Raw genomic sequence first — 6,000 nt, 5'->3', positions numbered from 1 at the left:
TTCTTACTCATGCTACAGGCTATAAACTTAGTAGATTGCAATTTTATCAAGATTTTATTTACTTTTAATTTTTTTTAGTCCCATATCAGCTCATTACCGAATTTAACAAACTTTTATTTTTCACGCACAAACATTCTACATACAAGTATATAAGTAACACCTTGGTTTATTTGAGAATTATTGAAACCGTACAGTAGCTACTGTAGCTACACTAGTAAATATTTAACAATTTAAGTTAGTTTTAGAGTCTCTTTCAAAAGAAGTCCTCAGCATACATTTTTCTTAGAAGAGTGTAGTATGAGAATGCACTGCTCAGCATCTGCAAGTAAAAAACCAACAGATTAATAAATTAGCCACGAGATCGTAAAGCGAAATCTAATTTTGCGTAACGGATGTCATAGAAGTAGGATTATATGAAAATAGTAGTATAGGAATAGGACTTCTGGCACTGGAGCTGGAGCCAGGATTAGGATGGGGATTAATGTTTGACCGCCATGACATCACGGCGGACATCTTGGAAGACCTTTACCTTAACCTTTGAACTTGACCGATGACCTTGACCGTTGAACTTTTACATTGAATTTGAACTTTGACATCAGTCACCATCTTGGATTCCACCATCTTAACATCGAGCACCCCAACCCTCGAATAATGCAATTTTCATTACGGTCGCCATATTTAATTCTAATAACATATCCACCATCTTGTATCCTAATTCACAGCCACTTTTTTTAGATTCTGACGACAGCTGCCATCTTGAAATCGAACTCCAAATCGCTAAATTTGCAATGTTCGTTACGGCCACCAGCTTGAAAATCCATAATATTTATGCTAGAAAATCGTTGAATCGAAGCCCCAACTCTCTAGCGTTGCGATTTTCGTTGCGGCCGCCAACTTGATAATCATAGTGATTACCTGATTATAATTGGAAACAATTTTTTACTTAATCAAAAATATTAATATCTTAATTATTAACGCACTTGCGTCATGGAGTTAGGAGTCCTTGGTTCGAAACTGACAAGGTCATTCGTTTAAAAATGGCAACGGATCCTACCTACACATAAGCCACCGGCAGACTGACCTCCCACCACTAATGTCAAGGCAGATATTACGCCAGAAAATATGACGTCATGGTAGGCATCTTGGGTCCGCCATCTTGTTTTCAGTAATAGATACAAACAGCACTAGTCTCACGTATCACGTATTCCACTTGCCAGAAAGTGCTGTCGTCATATTAGTTTAATATTTGACCGATAGAGCGCAGTAGTATTTATTACCGTGACATCCGCCATAAGACAACCATTTTAGCCTGCTTGAAAATCTGTAAATTTAAAGCTAGTAATTCGGAAAAAACTACAAAAATCATATAAAAAAATAATTGTTAAAATAATGATCAATTCTTTCGATATCAGTCCTAGGTTATATCTTAGCTTGATGCAAAAAAATTTCATTGACGACTTACACATGGAAGCCGGACAGCAGGACCGGCCTCTGGGCCCTCAGTATGACGGCGAGGTGCGTGGTGACTCCCGACTGCGAGTACCGCCGGCCCAGAGAGTGACACGGAGTGTGCCGGGTACTCACAGAGGTGAAGGTCTCCAGGTTGACGACGTACACGTGGAAGCCGGACAGCAGGACCGGCCTCTGGGCCCTCAGTATGACGGCGAGGTGCGTGGTGACTCCCGACTGCGAGTACCGCCGGCCCAGAGAGTGACACGGAGTGTGCCGGGTACTCACAGAGGTGAAGGTCTCCAGGTTGACGACGTACACGTGGAAGCCGGACAGCAGGACCGGCCTCTGGGCCCTCAGTATGACGGCGAGATGCGTGGTGACTCCCGACTGCGAGTACCGCCGGCCCAGAGAGTGACACGGAGTGTGCCGGGTACTCACAGAGGTGAAGGTCTCCAGGTTGACGACGTACACGTGGAAGCCGGACAGCAGGACCGGCCTCTGGGCCCTCAGTATGACGGCGAGGTGCGTGGTGACTCCCGACTGCGAGTACCGCCGGCCCAGAGAGTGACACGGAGTGTGCCGGGTACTCACAGAGGTGAAGGTCTCCAGGTTGACGACGTACACGTGGAAGCCGGACAGCAGGACCGGCCTCTGGGCCCTCAGTATGACGGCGAGGTGCGTGGTGACTCCCGACTGGGAGTACCGCCGGCCCAGAGAGTGACACGGAGTGTGCCGGGTACTCACAGAGGTGAAGGTCTCCAGGTTGACGACGTACACGTGGAAGCCGGACAGCACGACCGGCCTCTGGGCCCTCAGTATGACGGCGAGGTGCGTGGTGACTCCCGACTGCGAGTACCGCCGGCCCAGAGAGTGACACGGAGTGTGCCGGGTACTCACAGAGGTGAAGGTCTCCAGGTTGACGACGTACACGTGGAAGCCGGACAGCACGACCGGCCTCTGGGCCCTCAGTATGACGGCGAGGTGCGTGGTGACTCCCGACTGCGAGTACCGCCGGCCCAGTGAGTTACACGGAGTGTGCCGGGTACTCACAGAGGTGAAGGTCTCCAGGTTGACGACGTACACGTGGAAGCCGGACAGCAGGACCGGCCTCTGGGCCCCCAGTATGACGGCGAGGTGCGTGGTGACTCCCGACTGCGAGTACCGCCGGCCCAGAGAGTGACACGGAGTGTGCCGGGTACTCACAGAGGTGAAGGTCTCCAGGTTGACGACGTACACGTGGAAGCCGGACAGCAGGAGCGGCCTCTGGGCCCTCAGTATGACGGCGAGGTGCGTGGTGACTCCCGACTGCGAGTACCGCCGGCCCAGAGAGTGACACGGAGTGTGCCGGGTACTCACAGAGGTGAAGGTCTCCAGGTTGACGACGTACACGTGGAAGCCGGACAGCAGGACCGGCCTCTGGGCCCTCAGTATGACGGCGAGGTGCGTGGTGACTCCCGACTGCGAGTACCGCCGGCCCAGAGAGTGACACGGAGTGTGCCGGGTACTCACAGAGGTGAAGGTCTCCAGGTTGACGACGTACACGTGGAAGCCGGACAGCAGGACCGGCCTCTGGGCCCTCAGTATGACGGCGAGGTGCGTGGTGACTCCCGACTGCGAGTACCGCCGGCCCAGAGAGTGACACGGAGTGTGCCGGGTACTCACAGAGGTGAAGGTCTCCAGGTTGACGACGTACACGTGGAAGCCGGACAGCACGACCGGCCTCTGGGCCCTCAGTATGACGGCGAGGTGCGTGGTGACTCCCGACTGCGAGTACCGCCGGCCCAGAGAGTGACACGGAGTGTGCCGGGTACTCACAGAGGTGAAGGTCTCCAGGTTGACGACGTACACGTGGAAGCCGGACAGCAGGACCGGCCTCTGGGCCCTCAGTATGACGGCGAGGTGCGTGGTGACTCCCGACTGCGAGTACTGCCGGCCCAGAGAGTGACACGGAGTGTGCCGGGTACTCACAGAGGTGAAGGTCTCCAGGTTGACGACGTACACGTGGAAGCCGGACAGCAGGACCGGCCTCTGGGCCCTCAGTATGACGGCGAGGTGCGTGGTGACTCCCGACTGCGAGTACCGCCGGCCCAGAGAGTGACACGGAGTGTGCCGGGTACTCACAGAGGTGAAGGTCTCCAGGTTGACGACGTACACGTGGAAGCCGGACAGCAGGACCGGCCTCTGGGCCCTCAGTATGACGGCGAGGTGCGTGGTGACTCCCGACTGCGAGTACCGCCGGCCCAGAGAGTGACACGGAGTGTGCCGGGTACTCACAGAGGTGAAGGTCTCCAGGTTGACGACGTACACGTGGAAGCCGGACAGCACGACCGGCCTCTGGGCCCTCAGTATGACGGCGAGGTGCGTTGTGACTCCCGACTGCGAGTACCGCCGGCCCAGAGAGTGACACGCAGTGTGCCGGGTACTCACAGAGGTGAAGATCTCCAGGTTGACGACGTACACGTGGAAGCCGGACAGCAACACCGGCCTCTGGGCCCTCAGTATGACGGCGAGGTGCGTTGTGACTCCCGACTGGGAGTACCGCCGGCCCAGAGAGTGACACGGAGTGTGCCGGGTACTCACAGAGGTGAAGGTCTCCAGGTTGACGATGTACACGTGGAAGTCGGACAGCAGGACCGGCCTCTGGGCCCTCAGTATGACGGCGAGGTGCGTGGTGACTCCCGACTGGGAGTACCGCCGGCCCAGAGAGTGACACGGAGTGTGCCGGGTACTCACAGAGGTGAAGGTCTCCAGGTTGACGACGTACACGTGGAAGCCGGACAGCACGACCGGCCTCTGGGCCCTCAGTATGACGGCGAGATGCGTTGTGACTCCCGACTGCGAGTACCGCCGGCCCAGAGAGTGACACGCAGTGTGCCGGGTACTCACAGAGGTGAAGGTCTCCAGGTTGACGACGTACACGTGGAAGCCGGACAGCAACACCGGCCTCTGGGCCCTCAGTATGACGGCGAGGTGCGTTGTGACTCCCGACTGGGTGTACCGCCGGCCCAGAGAGTGACACGGAGTGTGCCGGGTACTCACAGAGGTGAATGTCTCCAGGTTGACGACGTACACGTGGAAGCCGGACAGCAGGACCGGCCTCTGGGCCCTCAGTATGACGGCGAGGTGCGTGGTGACTCCCGACTGGGAGTACCGCCGGCCCAGAGAGTGACACGGAGTGTGCCGGGTACTCACAGAGGTGAAGGTCTCCAGGTTGACGACGTACACGTGGAAGCCGGACAGCACGACCGGCCTCTGGGCCCTCAGTATGACGGCGAGGTGCGTGGTGACTCCCGACTGGGAGTACCGCCGGCCCAGAGAGTGACACGGAGTGTGCCGGGTACTCACAGAGGTGAAGGTCTCCAGGTTGACGACGTACACGTGGAAGCCGGACAGCAGGACCGGCCTCTGGGCCCTCAGTATGACGGCGAGGTGCGTGGTGACTCCCGACTGGGAGTACCGCCGGCCCAGAGAGTGACATGGAGTGTTCTGGGTACTCACAGAGGTGAAGGTCTCCAGGTTGACGACGTACACGTGGACGCCGGACAGCAGGACCGGCCTCTGGGCCCTCAGTATGACGGCGAGGTGCGTGGTGACTCCCGACTGGGAGTACCGCCGGCCCAGAGAGTGACACGGAGTGTGCCGGGTACTCACAGAGGTGAAGGTCTCCAGGTTGACGACGTACACGTGGAAGCCGGACAGCAGGACCGGCCTCTGGGCCCTCAGTATGACGGCGAGGACGCCGCTCTGGAAGCCTGGCGAGCCGTCCATCCACGGCGTGCTGAAGGCCGCGTGCATCACGGACAGGCTCTGCGCCCGACACGGCGACCCAACAAGTAACCAACTGGCTGTACATGCTATTTTTGTTGAAGTGAAACATCTAATGCGACTTCCAACAAGGTTGCGTTAAACGTTTAACGCTACCATGGAGGGGGTATGAAAGCACTGTTGCGTTAAGCCCGGTATTCACAGTGCGAGGCTGCTCGCTGCGAATGCCTCGTGGCGAAGGCTCGGCTTTGCCTCGGACTGTGAATACCGGGTGTGCTCGCTACGCGGCGTTCGCGTCGCACAATTCGAGGCGAGCCGTGTGCTTGTCGGTAGAAGAGCAGTGCTCAAAGGTGCCTCGCCCCGAGCTGTGCGTCAAGTGAATACCTGCGCTGTCTGCCTCGCATCGTACAAGACACAATTCTGCACTGCAAACTCAACAAGCCTCCACAACGAAACTGTCATCATGGATAATCATGAAATGATCGGACAAATTAAATGTTATGAAACGAAACGTTTACTGTGGGACTCGAAACACCCTGAATACTATAACAAACACAAGAGAGAAGACTTGTGGCGCGAAATATCGCTATCAATGAATGTTTCTGTAAAAGATCTGAAAAAGAAGATGACGTCTCTGTTGGGCTCTTACCGACGTGAAAGGTCAAGGGAAAAGAAAAGTCAAGTTACAGGATCTGGTATGTTTATAATCATTATTTTACTACATAATACAATGTATTTTGGAATTTTACTATGTGAGTTGAATTGGTTAAAAACTCAAATGAC

Source organism: Bacillus rossius, chromosome 7 (genome assembly GCF_032445375.1).
Source record: "Bacillus rossius redtenbacheri isolate Brsri chromosome 7, Brsri_v3, whole genome shotgun sequence".
Taxonomy (NCBI): domain Eukaryota; kingdom Metazoa; phylum Arthropoda; class Insecta; order Phasmatodea; family Bacillidae; genus Bacillus; species Bacillus rossius.
Note: the sequence above shows the minus strand (reverse complement) of the source record.